Below are 19,698 nucleotides of genomic sequence, written 5' to 3' on the forward strand. Positions count from 1 at the left end.
CGTCGCTTCCGGTATTTCCGGAAATACAGGAAGTGACGAAACGGGCCTATTTTTCGGCCTGCAAAGGTTGCAGAAGCTGCCCTCAAGCCTCCGAGAGGCCGAAAAAGGCCTCAAACAGGCCGAAAATCAGCTGTGAGGCATAAGCATGCGCAGTGAGGTAAATTGGCCTGCGGCTTGCGTGCCAGCACAAATGGCTCTGCGTGCGACCTGTGGCACGCGTGCCATAGCTTCGCCATCATGGCCCTACATCATTCTGCACAGACGGTTGTCCAATCTCTTATTTAAAACCTCCAGTGTTGGAGCATTTACAACTTGTGGAGCCACTGACTAACTGTTCTCACTGTCAGGAAATTTCTCCTTTTATCCAGCTTGCTTCTCTCCTTAATTAGTTTCCATCCATTGTTTCTTGCCCGGCCTTCAGGTGCTTTGGAGAATAGCTTGACTCCCTCTTCTTTGGGGCAGCCCCTCAGATATTGGAACACTGCTGTCGTGTCATCCCTGGTCCTTCTTTTCAAGAACAAGAGAATCATTGTTTTGTTTTCACACAACGGCACACCGAGATTGCAGAACTGTTCCTCCTCCCCTCCCTCCGTTCCTTTTTTTCCTCTCCTTCATGTTCCTTTTTTTGTGTGTGTGTGTGTGTATTTTTTTTTCCAGACAAATTCTATTAAAGCTGCTGCCGGATGTGTCTCCGTCAGTCACACCCCTGGCCTCCCCTTCTCTCAAATCTCATCATACATTAATGAGGATGCAAGTAATCATGGCTGCACAGATGACTTCCCCCCCCCCCTCACCTACCCCCTACACCCCCTATTCCCACCCCCCCACCCCCCACCCCGGCCTTGCACATGGCCCTCCTTGTGTTCTGGGAATCTGGAGGGCGGGGGAGGGTCATCCACTTTTTCATTTGGCTTCTCTTCTCCCCACCCACCCACTGTCTCCCCCCCCATCTCGGAGGCTTTTGGCAGCCTCCGACTTTGACAGTCGAGGCTATTTACGAAATGTAATAATTTTTTCCCCCTCCTCTCCCTGTATTGCTGGTGACAACTTGACAAGCTCTTTTGTGTTTCTGGATGGCAGGATCAGCTCAGGTCTAACCTAACCTCTTGCCGTTTTGTCGTCGCCTTTTATGTTCGTGTTGGTGGTGCAGCTTGTGGAGCCCCCCCCCGTGGTGCTTTCTAACCTGCCCTTCGGTCCGTAAGGGTGAGCAGTCGTCTGAACGAGGCGTTTGTTCAGAGGGAGGGGGGGTTTGGAGGTTGTAGTAGTAGGAGCGGGCCCCGCGGGCCTACATTTGGCTACTGAGAATGTCCTGTCTGGGGATTTCCGGGGATTGTTCAAATCCCAATTGGCCATCCCCTGAGGGGCATCATCTCCCATTAAAACAATGGACTTAATACTGATGGCGTTACCTAATCAGGTAATGAAACGTCTGCAAGGAAATAGTGGCATATCAGAGAGCAGCGAGAACCCCAGAGTCCTCCTTCTCCTTCTCTACTCTGCAAACCTTACTCCCTGCTGGCCTTGATGATGTTGTTACCCAGTTGGGTCCTGAAATGTCTGCAACACAACAAAGAAATCTCAGAGAGGACCAAGAACCTCACACTAATCCTCCTCTTCCTCCTCCCTGCAAACCTCCCTCCCTTGTAGCACCGATGACGTTACCTAGTTGGGTGATGAAATGTCTGCAAGTAAACAATGAAATCTCAGAGAGCACCAAGAACCTCACAATCGTCCCCTCCACCCTCCTGTCTGCAAACCTCACTTCCTTGTAGTACTGATGACGTCACCCAGTTGGGTAATAAAAAGTCTGCAAGGAAACAATGAAATTTCAAGGAGCACCAAGAACTCGCCCTCCTCCTTCTTCTCCTCCTCCCTATCAATCTCACTTCCTTGTAGCACTGATGACGTTACCTAGTTGGGTAATGAAACATCTGCAAGGAAACAGTGAAATTTCAAGGAGCACCAAGAACCTCACAGTCCCCCTACTCCTCCTCCACCTCCTCAGATAACAAATAATCAGATTTGGAAGGGACTTTGTAGGTCATCTAGTCCAACCTCCTGTCCAAGCGGGGGACCCAACACCATTTTTCACAAATGGCAGTCCAGTCTCTTCTTGAAAGTCTCAAGTGATGGCGCTCCCACAACTTCCGAGGGCAACTTCTGTTCCAAGGGTTGATTGTTCTCACTGTCAGAAAGTTTCTCCTTATTTCCAGTTTAAATCCCTCCTCCTCCTCCTCCTCCTCCTCCTCCTCCTCCTCCTCCTCCTCCTCCTCCTCCTCCTCCTCCTCCTCCTCCTCCTCCTCCTCCTCCCCACAAACTCCACTTCCTTGTAGCCCTCATCGTGTTGCCCAATCGGGTAAGGAAACATCTACAAGAAAACAATGAATTCTCAGACAGCATCAAAAACCTCAGCGTCCTTCTCCCCTCCTCTTCTCTTTCTTCTCTACTCCTTAAGCCCCACTGGACGAGGACTTTCCTTCCATTTCTTCTTACCTTCAGAGGTCCCTTCTTCCAACTACCCTCATTCCAAAACCCCTTGGGTTGGCCACTGTCAAGGTGGACTTCCGACCAACCGTGGTAGGAGAAGGCCAGTTGCCCAAAGGAGAAACAGACTCTTCCCTAAAGGGAAGGACATGAACTCTTCAGGGTTGTCCCATGTCAGTTGGAGGATGCAGAAGACATTTTTTTTCCTTTTGGCCTTGACGGTCAGTGGCTAGTTTTTTGTTTGTTTGTTTGTTTGTGCTGACGGCTGCTTCTTTTTTGTGTGTGACTTTACTGGTTGCTGAGTCAGTATACTGGTGGCCGTTGGCAGCCTCAAAGGCTGGAAAAGCAGCAAATAGGTTATTTCAATTTGAAATATCAATACATAAAGTTACAATGGCACTGAAAAAAATAGCTCATAGCCATTTTTCACTGTTATGACCGTTGCAGCAATCCCGTGGTCCCACAACCAAAATCCAGGCCCTTGGCAACTGACTCATATTTATGACGGTTGCAGTGCCCAGGGTAATAGACCCATAGAAAGCAAAACTCCGAGGCAGGTAGATTTCCTCAAAGAACAGCTTTATTGGATATATCATATTGGTGTTCTGACCCAGGCTTCATCAAACACAAACTTATTTTAAAAGGGAAACCTATTTTAATGCAACGCTGGGAGTTACTTGCATTCCCAGCCAGAACTAATTATAAACAGTTCCCCCCGATAAGAGCACGCCTTTCAGTGCTGTCGATTGCTGCCAAAAAAACAGAAGTCCAATTAATTATAACATAAACCAACCAAAGTCCCAGAAAAAAAACAACCAGAGTTCACAGAGCTTCAAGAAGGACTCGGAAACTGTTGAACTACTTTGCTTCCTGCAAAGGTTTCGTCATTGAGGTCTGACTTTTATCCCTTATGGGAGAGGCAATCACCTCCCAGCCTTACTCCAGAGTCGCCCCTTCTGCTTCAGCTGCTCTTGTCTTCTAGCAGCTCTGTGCACTGGGAACAGGCTCCCCTGGATCCTCTGCCTCGCTGCTGCCAGACTCCGAAGGGTTCGGAGTCAGCACCCCACTCCCAGATGGTCCTGGCCCCATCTCTGCATCGGACGCAGGACCCTCATCCGAGTCCTCTCCAGACTCCCTGACTGGTCCCCTTTCTTCCTCACTGTCCGATTCCGCTGCCGTCTGCACCCTCTGTCGGAGGACCACAACACTTGGCACAGATCTGGTGACAACCAACTCTGGAGACTCCTGCGGTTTTCACCCAATTGAAAATAAACGCTTGTCACTTTCTCAAAACAATCACATGGTCCAATCACGGCATGGTTTGGTTGCCTGGTGACATCACTCCGCCTTCCTGCGACCCAGTGGGAGAATGTCCTTGGTTCCCAAGAGGAAGCATTTTGTTTTGACTACAAAATCCCAGCTATCTCTATTTTCCCTATTCCCTCAGCCCCAGTCTGGCAACACTGAAGCGGTCAAGATCAGCTTCAGGGGTCGATACCGGGATCAGGTGATCCCCTTTTGTGACCTCCTGACAAGCAAAAACAAAGGAGAAACTGGATTTACTTAACAACGGCGGTGACTCACTTATCAACCGTGGCAAGAAACGGGGCAAAACTCACTTTAACAGCTGTCTCGCTTAGCGACAATTTTGGGGGGCTCAATTGTGGCCGTAAGTGTAGGACTCCCTCTATCATCTTCTTGGTATGTTCCCCCTCCTCTTCCGGAATTAGATGACCTGGTTGGAAGAACAGCCCCCTCCCCAGTTCCCAAATCTTCCAGGCTTATAAACGCAATCCTTAAACCTTTCTGTTGTCCCTTCCACTTATGCGCCGCTATTTATCATCCTGATTTAACTCGAGTTAAATGATTTAATTTCCCTACACTAGATTGGTGCTTAAGATCCCTCTCTGGAGTTAATGGTCAGTAAATGACTTGGGGTAAGAGGGAGGGAGTGACCCACCCCTCCTTGTCGTTTTAATCTCCACAGTTTTTTAAGTTGTTCTATAAATATGCCTTTATGGACGGCCGTTTGTCTAGCTTAAAAACATCTAATTGGGACCAGTTGCTTAAATCTCCCTGGATCAAGAAAGCTGTAATAAGCGAAGAGCGGATATCTTATCCTTCCAATCCAGAAACGCTTAGCAACTGGTCCCTTTGATGCACGGATAATCAGTTTATTTTCAGTTCCTCATTTCATCTTTTAAAAAGAAGGAACCGTCGGCTTTCTCCAAGCGTGATCTAATGCTTCACTTCAGAGGCCGTTGTTTTCGTCTTATCTTTAAGGTTGCCAGCTTTGGAAATGACGATGTAAAAAAACAGGAGGGGCTTAAGATGCTGAAAGGTTTAAAGAGCCATCTTATTACGGGCTTAACAATTTCCTTTCAATCATAAACGCAGAAGTCAAGCATCTTTCCCCATTCCTTCTCCACGTGACTCTTGCCATTTCCACCGAGTTGAAGGGGTCTGGGAGAATTCGCCGTGGCCAGCTCACTGCAGGACAACTCGCTGCGGGACAAGAGTTCACGCTAATATCACGGGTGGGATTCTCCCGGTTCGGGATGGTTCAGGAGAACCCCTAGCTCCAAAGATCACCTGTATGATGTGGTTATGGATGATGTTACGTAGAAGGGTAATGAAATGTCTGAAAGAAAGCAACCAAACTCAGAGAGCACCAAGGAGCTCACAGTAGTCATCCTTCTCCCTTTAAACCCCACTTCTTAGCACTGATTATGTTACCTAGTTGGGAAATGAAAGGTCTGCAAAAGAACAACCATGCTCAGAAAGCACAAAGGCTCCCACAGTCGTGCTCTTCCTCCTCCCTCCTCCCTGCCTACCCTACTGCCTTCTAGCACTGATGATGTTCGCTAGTTGGGTCATGAAATGTCTTCAATAATTTCTTTTATCCACATTCTAATTTTTTTTCCAATACTTTATGCTTTTTGGGCAAAGCCACCAAGCATGAAAGAAGGTACCAAAAAAAGAAATTACAAACATACAATTGGAATTTAAGGCTGAAATATTTTTGTTGGGAATGTTAAAAGGGGACTATCCAAAAGAAATAAAATACTTAATTCTCCATATAATCACAGCTTCAAGAATTGTGTTGGCACAATGTTGGAAGGGTGATCAAATGCCAACAAATAATTTAATAATACAGAAAGTTCTCGACTGCGCAGAAATGGACTTACTCACACAAAAACTTAGGGATGAGGTAGACTCGAAGTATATTACAGCTTGGGAAAAATGGTATCATTGGATGAAGAAGAAAAACCAGGAAATTAAAAGATAAGTATTTGAAACATGAAACTAAGAACACATACCAAAAATAGAAAGCGAGTATTAGTAAAATTATTTTCAATAAATGACTACACCGTCTTAGCTGATAAGATATATATGTTTTATGCCAATTATTTGTATTTATATATTGGTTTCATTTGTAGTGAAATGTTGTTTTTGACACTGGACGTATTTTTCTTTTTAATCTTTAATAAAGTTTAATTTTCGTAAAAAAAAACAAAAATAAACCCAAGCTCGGAGACCACTAAGGACCCCACAATTAGTGTTGGGTTGATCCTATTTTCTGTATGTCCTCACAAGACCTGTTTTAATCTGTAGATTTGGCCCAAAAGTCACTGGAGGACACTGTCCCCCAGCCTGGTCTTAGCTCCCCTGAACTAGTTGGCTGCCTTCAGGTATAAAGGAACTTTCTGCCTTCTCGTTCCCTTTTTGTGCGTCAAACAGGCTGGAAGAAGCCTGGCCTTCTTCTGAGCCACCAAAACAATCTTCAATCGGCGTTTTTCCAGGCTTAATATCAAGACTGCAAAAGTACACTTTTAACCTTTCACAAGGAAGATACTGTTCTAATATGGGTTAGACACGGAATTTGCCCGTAAAAGGGAGGAGGAGGGTGCCAACATGTTGGGGTTTTCCCCCCCCTGCTCAAAGCATAGCCTCAGCAACAGCCCCATAAATTATCTAATTAAAAAGACAGGAAAATAAGGTACAAAGCCTGTTGGATAAGCCCCCTCGAAAAAGCACCCAAAACTGAACCCAAAAGCAAGAATTTTTTAATAATTATTAATATTTTTTTTTTTTGTTTAAAGCAGATGACGATCGCCTCCTGTTTTATTCCAGCCTTACATGTCATCGCCTGCCTCTTTGACAAAGCCGTGACACTCCAAAATTATGCAACCCCGCAAGGCCAACAACGTATAATTTAAAACAAGGGAAGCCAGAGCTGTCCTGTCCCATTTGAAATATGCCCTTAAAATAGCATTGTTTTACACAGGGCCCATTAATCTCCGAAGATGGTTTTTTTTTAAAAAAATAAAAATAAAAGCCGTGACTGTATAAATGGCAGGGTGTCATAAATTTGGAGCTTATGTTTTGACATCTCACCTTTCGTGTAATGTGGGTCATGTACAGTTGGTGTCCTCTGGGAAGCGGTGTTGACTTCTCATACCGAAAAGGTGAAGTCCTGGTAAAATTGGGTGTGGAGCTCAGGAATGCACCCTTTCTTCATTCATTGGCTTACTCGTTCATTGATTTATAGGGTTGAAGTACCCCCGCCCCCAAATTCTGAAAAACCTTCTCACCCCCAATGGGATTAACAGAATAAAAGAGTTGGAGGTCATCTAGTCCAACTTCCTGCTCAAGCAGGAGACCCGGTGCCATTTCAGACAAACGGTGGTCCAGTCTCTTCTTAAAGACCTCCAGTGATGGAGCACCCACAGCTTCCAGTGGCAAGCTGTTCCACTGGTTAATTTTTCTTACTGTCAGGAAATTTCTCTTTAGTTCTAGCTTGGATCCCTTCGCTTTTTTAACCGCATCCCAAACTGGGAAGGAGTCTTTGACAATGAGTAGAGTAGAGTAGAATAAAATAGACTCTTTGGAATAGAATAGAATAGAATAGAATAGAATAGAATAGAATAGAATAGAATAGAATAGAATAGAATAGAAACTTTATTGAGAACAGAACAGAATAGAATTTTTATTGAGAATAGAATAGAATAGAATCTTTAGCCAGCAGTGTGCAGCAGCAGCCAAAAAAGCTAACGCAATCCTAAATTGCATTAACAGAGGGATACAATCGAGATCAAGGGAGGTACTAATACCACTCTATAAAGCCTTAGTAAGACCACACCTAGAGTACTGCATCCAGTTTTGTTCACCACATTATAAAAAAGATGTTGGGACTCTAGAAAAAGTGCAGAGAAGAGCAACCAGGATGATGAGGGGACTGGAGACTAAAACATACAACGAACGGTTGCAGGAACTGGGCCTGGCTAGTCTAGGGAAGAGAAGGACCAGGAGAGACATGATAGCTGTCTTCCAATATTTGAGGGGCTGCCACAGAGAGGAGGGAGTCAGGCTATTTTCTAAAGCCCCCAAAGGCCAGACAAGGAATAATGGATGGAAACTGAACAAGGAGAGATTTAACCTGGAAATGAGAAACTTTCTGACAGTGAGAACAATCAACCAATGGAACAGAAGTTGCCCTCGGAAGTTGTGGAAGCGCCATCACTTGAGACCTTCAAGAAGAGTCTGGACTGCCATTTGTAAGAAATGGTGTAGGGTCTCCCACTTGGGTGGGGGGTTGGACTAGATGACCTACAAGGTCCCTTCCAACTCTGATTTATCTGTTATCTGTTATTTATTGAGAATAGAAAAGAAGAATAGAATAGAATAGTATAGAATCTTTATTGAGAATAGAATAGAGTAGAATAGAACCCTACACCGCTTCAGAACAAATGGTTCTCCAATCTCTTAAAAAGAAGAATTAAAAATTCTTTAGAAATTAGCCATGGCCAACTCACCCATGGCTAACTCGCTACAGCCAACTCACCAGGGCCAATTCACCACAGGGCAACCGGGGTGGGATTCAAATTTTTAACAATCTGTTCTGTGGGCATGGCTTAGTTGGCAGGTGTGGCTTCGCGTTCACGTGACTGGGTGGACATGGATTGGTGGTCATGTTACTGGCTGGGCATGGCCAACTCAATATCACTCACATCGAGGCATACATCTCCTCACCTGGCCTCTCACAACTGTGGGGATGCTGCAACAGTCGTAAGTGTGAAAAATGGTCATAAGTCACTTTTTCAGGGCCATTGTAACTTTGAATGGTCACTCCACACAAGCAAAGTACCAGCAAAGGAGGAAAAAAAACCTCCAGAGACCTTCCTGAGACAGGAAGTCTAGTCCTGCGAAGAATGTAATAAGGGTCAACGGAGAGGCAGTTTCTGTAAGCAACACCAGAATGTTTCCTTCCTGCCTTCCTTACAGGATTAGGCCAGTAATTTCTTCTAACAACCGGTTCTCCAAACTGCTTAGAATGTTAACAACCGGTTCTAGTGAATAGGTGCGAACTGGTAGAATCCCACCCCTGAGGGCAACCCACTGCGGGAGAAGAGTTACACTAATACCGAAGAAATGGTGGAATAGAAAGAAAGGACGCCAAAGGAGGGACAGAACGAAATGCGAATGGCAAAAGTTAAAATACTGTTTGTTTATTTTCAATCATTAAAGAGAATCGGTAAATTGTCCTGCAGCGAGTTGGCTGTGGCGAGTTGGCGGCAGCGAGTTGGCAAGTTGGCCCATTCCCAACTGGGAAGACCTGTGTCCAGTGCTCCTCCAAACACATAGGACTGTCGGCCCTCCTCACTTTCTAGCCCAGAGATCTCCAACCTTGAACAACTTTAAGACTTGTGGACTTCAACTCCCAGCAAAGCTGGCTGAGAAACTCTGGGAGTTGAAGTCCACAAGTCTTAAAAGTTGCCAAGGTTGGAGACCCCAGTCTTCTTGAGAAAAATAAAAATAGAGGAGAACCATATATGGCTCACCCAATTCCTTAGAGGAAGGATGTTACATAAGTGTAATCATCAAACAAGCCCTACAGAACTTGATGTGGTTCTCTGGGGCTATATTTGAAAGAGTTTGGGCTGCAGGCCGGAGATAGGTGATGTGAACAAGTGAGTGTTACACATGCTTCCTGGTGTGGCTTCTGGTGGCTCATGTGCACACTCACAATCCTGGCAAGCAGCTACACTCAAATTGCTTTCAACTGAACACTGAGGCACAACCAGCGCTTTCGAATATACGGAGACCCAGTGAATTTAAAATAGCAATAGTATTTAGACTTACAGCCCTCTCTAAGCGGTTTACAGAGTCATCCTCTTGCCCCCAACAATCTGGGTCCTCATTTTACCCACCTCGGAAGGATGGAAGGCTGAGTCAACCTTGAGCCAGCCAGGATCGAACTGCTGGCAGTGGGCAGAGTTAGCTTGCAATAGCACTTAGACCTATATACCGCTTCATAATCCATTTACAGCCCTCTCTAAGCAGTTTTACAGAGTCAGCATATTGCCCCAACAATCTGGGTCCTCGTTTTACCCACCAAGGAAGGATCAGAGGCTGAATCAACCTTGAGCCAGTCGGGATTGAACTCCTGGCAGTGGGCAGAGTCAGCCTGCAATACTGCATTTTAACCACTGCGTCACCATGGGAAGGAAGGGAGGGAGAGAGGGAGGGCACCTCTTCACGGTGCTTTTGCAGTCCTCTCTAAGTGGTTTACAGAGTCAGCATCTTGCCCCCAATAACCTGGGTCTTCATTTTACAGGGATGCTGCAATGTGTGGGAAATAGTCGCTTTTTTTCAGTGCCGTCATAACCTTGGATTGTCACTAAATGAACTGCAGTAAGTCGAGGACTACCTGTGTTATTGAGCGGTGAATGTGGTGTAACAATAATTTGCAAAATGTGGTGCGACAATATTTCATAATAATTTGTGACAATCATTGCATTTATCAGTTAAGGGTGTCCAATCTTGGGGACTAATATGACTTGTGGACTTCGACTCCCAGAATTCCCCAGCCAGCATAGGGAGTTGAAGTCCACAGATCTCAAAATTGCCAAGGTCGGACACAGCATGCATTTAGTGCAAATTCAGTTCTAATCTCATTGGAATTATTTTGGCATCCCAACGGAGAGATTAGATCCTCTTTTATTCAAACAAGTTTTACAAGGTTCCAAAAGAAAAACAATAACAATGGAAATGGCGGCCGAACTTTACGACTAATGCATTTTGCAGAAAAGGTTTTTACAATCTGAATCTCGGATGTATTTTTCACTACTTATAGGAAAAGGAAAGGAGGATAATCTTTGGCTGTAACCTTTCGAAGAATTTGGGGGATAATCGGGACCCAACGAATGCCAGCAAAGATAAATAAATACAGCACGGTTTATATAGCATAATTACGATGAAAAATGTGGCTATTTTTGTTACAGCTCCCATTTGGCTTTGCTTGGGGAGACAAAGTGGGCTTACCTCAGTTTCCCCCATGGATTAGTGCTAGGGGTGACATTTGGATTTCAGTGGTTGAAATCCACGTTGTCTTAACCAGGCTAATTTCTGTTTTCATGTTGACGTATATATATTTATTTAATGGATGTAAATTCTTACAAGCAGAAAATTATGTAGAGCTTCCCTGCAGCCAATACATGTGCAGTTGAAAGCCAGTGGGATTACTTAAATTCAGTTCATAAACTCTGACAATTCCTGAGTTTCTAAGTCGGCCTATAAAGGTAATCCTTGATTTTTATACCCACAATTGCACCCCAAATTTCTGTTGTTAAGTAAGGAAATTGTTAAGGGAATTCTGCCCCATTTTACGACCTTTTTTAGGAAGGAAGGAAGGAAGGAAGGAAGGAAGGAAGGAAGGAAGGAAGGAAGGAAGGAAGGAAGGAAGGAAGGAAGGAAGGAAGGAAAACTCTACAGATAGTCTTTAACTTATAACAATTCGTATAGTGACTGTTTCAGTTACCACAGCATTGAAATAAGTGACTTGTGACCATTTTTCATACTTATGACTGTTCCAGCATCCCCATGATGATGCGATTGAAATTCAGACGCTTGGCAACTGACTCATATTTATGACAAGCTCAATTGTGGTCATAAGCCAAGGATGATAAAGCAAAATAGGATGCAGCATCTTCCGTCCCTCCTTCCTTCTTTCCTTTCTTACTTATTTATTTATTTATTCATTTATTTGATTTGCCAATTGTTTACAAGATAATAAGTATAAGTGTATACATAGTTGTGAATACATGAAATGGGTACATATAAGAAAAATAAAAGAAGAATAAGAGAAACAATAGGACAGGGACGGTAGGCACAATTGGTGCGCTTATGCACGCCCCCTACAGACCTCTTAGGAAAGGGGTGAGATGAGGTCAATAGTAGACAGTCTAAGGTTAAAGTTTTTGGGGTTTGGGGAAGAAACCACAGAGTCAGGTAGAGTATTCCAGACATTGACCACTCTGTTGCTGAAGTCGTATTTCCCGCAATCAAGTTTGGTGCGGTTAACTTTGAGTTTGTATCTATTGTGTGCTCTTGTGTTGTTATGGTTGAAGCTGAAGTTTCCTTCATTCATACCCCTCCCTCCCCCTCTCTTCTCCCTCCTCCCTCCTTCCCCTTCCTTCATCCCCTCCCTTCCTCTACCCTCCCTCCCCCTCCCTCCCTTCCCATTCCTCTCCTTCCTTTTTCCTTCCTTCCCCCCTTCCTCTCCTCCCTCTCCTCCCTCCCTCCCTCCCTCCCTCCCTTTCTTCCTCCCTTCCCATTCCCTCTCCTTCCTTTTTCCTTCCTTCCTGCCTTCCTGTCCTCCCTCCTTCCTCCCTCCCTCCCTCCCCCCCTCCCTTTCTTCCTCCCTTCCCATTCCCTCTCCTTCCTTTTTCTCTTCCTTCCTGCCTTCCTTCCTCCTCCCTTCCATCCCTCCCTCCCTCCCTCCTTTCTTCCTCCTTCCCATTCCCTCTTCCTTTTCCTTCCTGCCTGCCTTCCTTCGTCCCTCTCCCTCCCTCCCTTTCTTCCTCCCTCCCTTCCTTCCTCCCTCCCTCCCTCCCTTTCTTCCTCCCTCCCTTCCTTCCTCCTTTCACATTCCCTCTCCTTCCTTTTTCCTTCCTGCCTGCCTTCCTTCGTCCCTCCCTCCCTCCCTCCTTTCTTCCTCCCTCCTTCCTTCCTCCTTTCACATTCCCTCCCTTCCTTTTTCCTTGCTGCCTGCCTTCCTTCATCCCTCTCCCTCCCTCCCTCCTCCCTTTCTTCCTCCCTCCTTCCTCCCTCCTCTCCCTTCCCTCTCCTTCCTTCCTTCCTGCCTTCCTTCGTCCCTCTCCCTTCCCATGTTTTCCTGCCTTCAACTCCCTTCCTCCCACTACTCCCTTACTACCACTGATATAACCATACGTAGCTGTTGCTGCTACTGTGGCTCTTCCTCCTCCTCTCCCTCCTCTCTGCAGTCTCCACTCCCTTCTAGCACTGATGAGGTTCCCTAGTTGGGTCACGAAACAAGCAAACCACCAGGCTCGGAGAGCACCAAAGACCCTCACAGTTCAACCAAAGACCCCCCGAGCTACAAATATCCTGTCAGGTCTCCCATCTGACAGTTTAAAAAGTTTCCCCCGATCCTAAACCTCCCCGAGTCAGGCCACAACTACCCTGCAGGCTCCATCTTGGGATGCCATCTTGAAAGGCCCGGCGAGAATTCGACAACTTTAAAAAAAATCATCATTACCTTCCCTGAGGAGAAATTTTCCTCAAGAGGAGGGGGAAAAATCACATTCAATTTTTTTTTTCAATGAACGGATCGCGCCCAGTGGGTTGCATTTTGATATCCCCCGCCTTCTTTTACAACTCTTGAGACTTTTAAATTAAGAAATCGTTGAGTTTTCCACCGTAGCGGAGCGGACGGGTGGGGGAATACCAAATTTGTTTCAGAATCTTTTTTTTTTTAATCCCCTTTTTCTTTTAGGAAGACCACCCTAGCCCCGTCGTCTTAATTTTCTATCTTCCTTTCAACAGGCGGCTATGAAACCTCCAGCCCTTTTCACCTTTCAACTTTGCTTGAACTTGGGGGGGGAAAAAAGACTCGTGAATTATAAAGTTGCTTGGGGAGGGGTGCTTGGGGCACAGGGGGGGCGGGTTTGGCGGGTGCAGCGTCGAGTCCCGATTAATATGTTACCGTCGTAGTAATACCCAAGAAAATAATCCTTCTCTTGTGGAAAAGGTTTTAAATCCAGGAGGAATAAACCCATGTGACATGGCTCCCAGCTAATGCCTGGCAAGGGTGATGGGCCATTGGGTGGTTGTTGTGTGTGTGTGTTGTGTGTCTGTCTGTGTGTGTGTGTGTCTGTGTGCGCGCCCCCCGTTTCTTGTTCGTTCTGCCGCTCGGCCTGAAACAAAGGCCAATTATTCCAACGGGAATTTTGGACACAATGGACGGCCCAGTTTCAGTGATACTTTAGAGACCCTGCCACAGACGGAGCCTTTGTTCGGGAGGGTCGAGCGGCCAAATTAATGATGCTTCCCCGTGCGTGCCTACCTTACCGTCAGAATAACCGCGTTGGGAGGGACCTTGGAGGTCTTCTAGTCCAACCCCCTGGACATACAGGAGACCTTATACCAGGGATCGCCAAACTTGGCAACTTTGAGACTCGTGGACTTCAACTTCCCAGAGTTGAACTCCCGGAGAATTCTGGGAGTTGAAGTCCCCAAGTCTTAAAAGTTGCCAAGTTTGGGGACCCCTGCCCTATCTCAGTACAGACAAATGGCTGTCCAATCTCTTCTTAATTTCTCTCTGTCCAATCTCCAGTGTCGGAGCACCCACAACTTCTAGAGGCAAGATGTTCCACCGGTTAATTCTTCTCGCTGTCAGGAAAGTTCTACTTAGTTCTGGGTTGGTTCTCTCTGTGATTAGTTTGCGTCCATCGCTTCCTCTCCTGCCTTCAGTTGCTTGGAGAAAGAGCCACCAAGGAAGGAAAGGGGGAGAGGGGAGGAGAGGAGAGAAGAGAAGAGAAGAGTTGGAAGGGACCTTGGAGCTCATCTAGTCCAACCCCATGCTCAAGCAGGAGACCCTGTACCATTTCAGACAAGTGATTGTCTAACCTCTTCTTAAAAACCTCCAGTGATGGAGCCTCTACAACTTCTGGAGGCAAATTGTCCCGCTGATGAATTGTTGATTGACAATTGATTAATTATTCCCACTTTCAGGAAATGTCTCCTTAGTTCCAGGCTGCTTCTCTCCTTGATTAGTTTCCACCCGTTGCTTCTTGCCCTTCTGTTGCTTTGGAGAATAACTTGACTCCCTCTTCTTTTGGGGCAGCCCCTCAAATATCGGAACACTGCGATCACGTCGCCCCTTTTCTTTCCATTAAACCGGACATACCCAACTCCCGCAACCATTCCTCGTAGGTTTTAGCCTCCAGTCTCCAAATCAACTTGATTGGGGACCTTGGAGGTCTTCTAGTCCAACCCCTTTGTCATGCTTTGAGAGGACACAGACCATTCCACCGATGGGAGGGGGACATCGTAGATCTCTTGGAAACCCTGTTTTTGAAAGCTGAGGTTCCTGTGATGCAGAAGTGGGAGATTAAACATTCTCCATGTTTCTTCCTAGCTTTGTCTCCCCTTAACCATGTTTTAAAGGCCCAGAGCAATCGACATCTGAAGAACTTGGTCGGTTTATCTTGATTGAAAATTTGTAATTTCCCCCCACGCACCCCCCATTAAAAAAATCCCCGTCTTTCTTTTTAAAACAGGAGAAGACTAATTTCCTCCCCATCTAAACAAGGGACCCCCACCAGAGTTGTACATTGAATTTCCTTCCAATCCCCTGATGCCTCAGATGCCTGGAGGGATTTTAAAGGCTGCTTTCATCTTCCCCGTCCACCCAGAAGCGTCTAGACCAGGCCCGGCCAAGCTCTGCTTTCACACACACCCAGCTGCGTTGACACAACACAACAGATCTATTTTTGCGGCTGTTTTGAGAGGGAAGTTGTTTTTCCTCGCAACCAGGGATTGATAGATAGCCAGAGGTGCAGAATATATAAGGTAGCCCTTTTCGAAGCGACAACAGCCCTGGAAAAAGTGACTTAATTTTTCACACTTATATGGCCATTTCCCCCCACACACACAAACACACAATGGTTGTGGCATCCCTGGGGTCACGTGATCAATATTCGGCCATTTGGCAAGGGGCTCAACTTTATGACGGTCACACGATTCCCCTTTGGCGACCTTCCTGACAAGCAGAGTCAAACGGCAAAGCCAGATTCGCTTAACAACCGGGTTACGGACTGAACAAGTGCAACGGTGCTTCACTTAGGAACAGTGGCAAGAGAAGGTTGTAACATGAGGTGAAACCGGACTTAAGAAATATCTCGCTTAGCAATAGAAATTTTGGGCTCAATTGTGTGGCCGTGGGGCTGAGGAGGACTTAACGCTACAGAATAAGACAGTTGGAAGGGACCGTAGAGGTCTTCTAGTCCAACCCGCTACTCGAGCAGGAGACCGTACGCAACTGCAAACCAATGGCTGTCCAGCTTCTCATCAACTTCCAGTGATGGAGCACCTACAACTTCTTGGAAGCAAGCTGTTCCACCGATTGATTGTTCTCACTGACAGGAAATTTCATGCCTCCTAACGTTATACAAAGCTGACCCTCATCCTGTGCCACAACTGAAGGGCCACAGCCTTGATGGAACCTCAAAGGCCCCTTTGTGGTTGCCAGGGCATCCTTCCCTTCATTTTTTTTCAAGCTCTAGTGCTCTCTAGAATATCTCGCTCCATCCACCAACGCCACGTTGCACCACAGACTGTACAGGAGTTGGGGGATGCTTAAGTCCAGGTGAGGGAGGAGATCCTTCACGAGACCATCCGCCACCTCGTCAGGAGCATGCCCAGGCGTTGTAGGGAGGTCATACAGGCATGTACACAAACTACTGAGCCTCATTTTGACTTGTTTTAAGGACATTACATCAAAGTTGGATCAGCCTGTAGTGTTTTTTTCCACTTTAATTTTGAGTGTAACTCCAAATCCAGACCTCCATGGGTTGCTGAATTTGATTTCCATTGATAATTTTTTGTGTGATTTTGTTGTCAGCACATTCAACTATGTAATGAACAAAGTATTTAATAAGAATATTTCATTCATTCAGATCTAGGATGTCTTATTTTTGTGTTCCCTTTATTTTTTTTGAGCAGTGTGTGTGTGTGTGTGTGTGTGTGTGTGTATTTGTTTTCGTAGATTTTTACGGGTACAGGTATGTAGGTCTAGGTGTGTTCGGGTCTTTTCCCGTGTAAGATTAAGAGTATCTTGGCGATTCTATATATATAGAATCACGGTATATTGAGTGTATACTGAACATAGGGAGCCAGTTTGGCCTAGTGCTTGCCAAGAAGCCTGCAGACTGTGTGTTATAGTCCCACCTTAGGTATGAAAGTTTACTGGGTGAACTTAGGCTGATCACCAGGAGACGGCGAGTTTTAGTCCCACCCTTGGCATGAAAGCCAGCAGGGGGACTTTGGCCAATCACCAGGAGATGGTGAGTTCTAGTATCTCCTCAGGCATGAAAGCCAGCAGGGAGACTTTGGCCAATCACCAGGAGATGGTGAGTTCTAGTATCTCCTCAGGCATGAAAGCCAGCAGGGGACTTTGGCCAATCACCAGGAGATGGTGAGTTCTAGTATCTCCTCAGACATGAAAGCCAGCAGGGGGACTTTGGCCAATCACCAGGAGAGGGCGAGTTCTAGTCCCACCCTGGGCATGAAAGCCAGCAGGGGACTTTGGCCAATCACCAGGAGATGGTGAGTTCTAGTATCTCCTCAGGCATGAAAGCCAGCAGGGGACTTTGGCCAATCACCAGGAGATGGTGAGTTCTAGTATCTCCTCAGACATGAAAGCCAGCAGGGGACTTTGGCCAATCACCAGGAGACGGCGAGTTCTAGTCCCACCCTGGGCATGAAAGCCAGCAGGGGACTTTGGCCAATCATCAGGAGATGGTGAGTTCTAGTATCTCCTCAGACATGAAAGCCAGCAGGGGACTTTGGCCAATCACCAGGAGATGGCGAGTTCTAGTCCCACCCTGGGCATGAAAGCCAGCAGGGGGACTTTGGCCAATCACCAGGAGATGGTGAGTTCTAGTATCTCCTCAGACATGAAAGCCAGCAGGGGGACTTTGGCCAATACCAGGAGATGGTGAGTTCTAGTATCTCCTCAGACATGAAAGCCAGCAGGGGGACTTTGGCCAATCACCAGAGAGGAAGTTCTAGTCCCACCCTGGGCATGAAAGCCAGCAGGGGACTTTGGCCAATCATCAGGAGATGGTGAGTTCTAGTATCTCCTCAGACATGAAAGCCAGCAGGGGACTTTGGCCAATCACCAGGAGACGGCGAGTTCTAGTCCCACCCTGGGCATGAAAGCCAGCGGGGGACTTTGGCCAATCACCAGGAGATGGTGAGTTCTAGTATCTCCTCAGACATGAAAGCCAGCAGGGGACTTTGGCCAATCACCAGGAGATGGTGAGTTCTAGTATCTCCTCAGGCATGAAAGCCAGCAGCGGGACTTTGGCCAATCACCAGGAGATGGTGAGTTCTAGTATCTCCTCAGGCATGAAAGCCAGCAGGGGACTTTGGCCAATCACCAGGAGACGGCGAGTTCTAGTCCCACCCTGGGCATGAAAGCCAGCAGGGGACTTTGGCCAATCACCAGGAGATGGTGAGTTCTAGTATCTCCTCAGACATGAAAGCCAGCAGGGGACTTTGGCCAATCACCAGGAGACGGCGAGTTCTAGTATCTCCTCAGGCATGAAAGCCAGCAGGGGGACTTTGGCCAATCACCAGGAGATGGTGAGTTCTAGTATCTCCTCAGGCATGAAAGCCAGCAGCGGGACTTTGGCCAATCACCAGGAGATGGCGAGTTCTAGTCCCACCCTGGGCATGAACCAGCAGGAGGACTTTGGCCAATCATCAGGAGATGGCGAGTTCTAGTCCCACCCTGGGCATGAAAGCCAGCAGGGGACTTTGGCCAATCACCAGGAGACGGCGAGTTCTAGTCCCATCCTGGGCATGAAAGCCAGCAGGGGACTTTGGCCATTACCAGGAGATGGTGAGTTCTAGTATCTCCTCAGGCATGAAAGCCAGCAGGGGACTTTGGCCAATCACCAGGAGACGGCGAGTTCTAGTCCCACCCTGGGCATGAAAGCCAGCAGCGGGACTTTGGCCAATCATCAGGAGATGGCGAGTTCTAGTCCCACCCTGGGCATGAAAGCCAGCAGGGGACTTTGGCCAATTACCAGGAGATGATGAGTTCTAGTATCTCCTCAGGCATGAAAGCCAGCAGGCGGACTTTGGCCAATTACCAGGAGATGATGAGTTCTAGTATCTCCTCAGGCATGAAAGCCAGCAGGGAGACTTTGGCCAATCACCAGGAGATAGCGAGTTCTAGTATCTCCTCAGGCATGAAAGCCAGCAGGGGACTTTGGCCAATCACCAGGAGACGGCGAGTTCTAGTCCCACCCTGGGCATGAAAGCCAGCAGGGAGACTTTGGCCAATCACCAGGAGATGGTGAGTTCTAGTCCCGCCCTAGGCAGGAAAGCCAGCAGGGAGACTTTGGCCAATCACCAGGAGATGGTGAGTTCTAGTCCCGCCTAGGCAGGAAGCCAGCGGGAGACTTTGGCCAATCACCAGGAGATGGTGAGTTCTAGTATCTCCTCAGGCATGAAAGCCAGCAGCGGGACTTTGGCCAATTACAAGGGGATGGTGAGTTCTAGTCCTGTCTTAGGAGTGAAAGCATTCTGGGTAACTGTGGGCTAGTTACTCTTTGCCCAACTCACCTCAAAGGGTTGTTGTGGGGAAAATAGGAGGAGGAAGGAAAATTATAGGTATGTTCACGAGGTTGAGTTATTTGTAAAAGTAATAAAGGTGGAAAAAGAGAGAGTGGGAGAGGGAGAGAGAGAGAAACAAACAAACAAACTGGAAGGGGGGGAGAGAAGGAAGGAAGGAAGGAAGGAAGGAAGGACCATCTATTTTCTTATATGAATGGGTACCAATAGAATATTTTGGAGTGCGCTCATGAAAAAAAAGGCAGATATGAATCTTTTCGTCGGCCTTAAATGCCTTAATAAAAAAATATTGTTCTTCCTTTTTCTTAATGCCAGATAAAAGCCTTTTTATGTGTTACCAGCACTGCTGGTGACGATTTTCTGTTTGGGTCCCCCTACTTTCTGCCAGGGTGAGGTAATAAAAAAAGCTATTTTTTTTTCAGTAAGAAATCTTCATTTACTGCCCTCTTTCAGAGGTGGTCCAATCCTACCTGAAATCCCCATCAGGAGGCATCTTGACATTATGGCATAAAACCCAGAAAAGATGAGCCACATCAGACTGGCTCT

At 46.7% G+C, this 19,698-nt stretch overlaps 1 protein-coding gene and 1 long non-coding RNA gene across 7 annotated transcripts in view; one reads left to right on the top strand and one right to left on the bottom strand.

Annotated features, from left to right (window-relative positions):
- Positions 1-19,698, top strand: part of BCAS3 (BCAS3 microtubule associated cell migration factor) — a 624,015-nt gene that overhangs the window by 464,230 nt on the left and 140,087 nt on the right. The window lies entirely within an intron of this gene.
- LOC148132670 (uncharacterized) overlaps positions 3,106-19,698 on the bottom strand; it is a 40,390-nt gene continuing 23,797 nt past the window's right edge. Inside the window, exon 3 of the long non-coding RNA XR_015747771.1 lies at positions 3,106-5,125. This is a non-coding gene — a long non-coding RNA (uncharacterized LOC148132670). The remainder of the gene's footprint in view (positions 5,126-19,698) is intronic.

Source organism: Notechis scutatus, chromosome 1 (assembly GCF_049901735.1).
Source record: "Notechis scutatus isolate UNSWTSFEM ecotype Mainland chromosome 1, rNotScu1.2, whole genome shotgun sequence".
Classification (NCBI taxonomy): Eukaryota; Metazoa; Chordata; class Lepidosauria; order Squamata; family Elapidae; genus Notechis; species Notechis scutatus.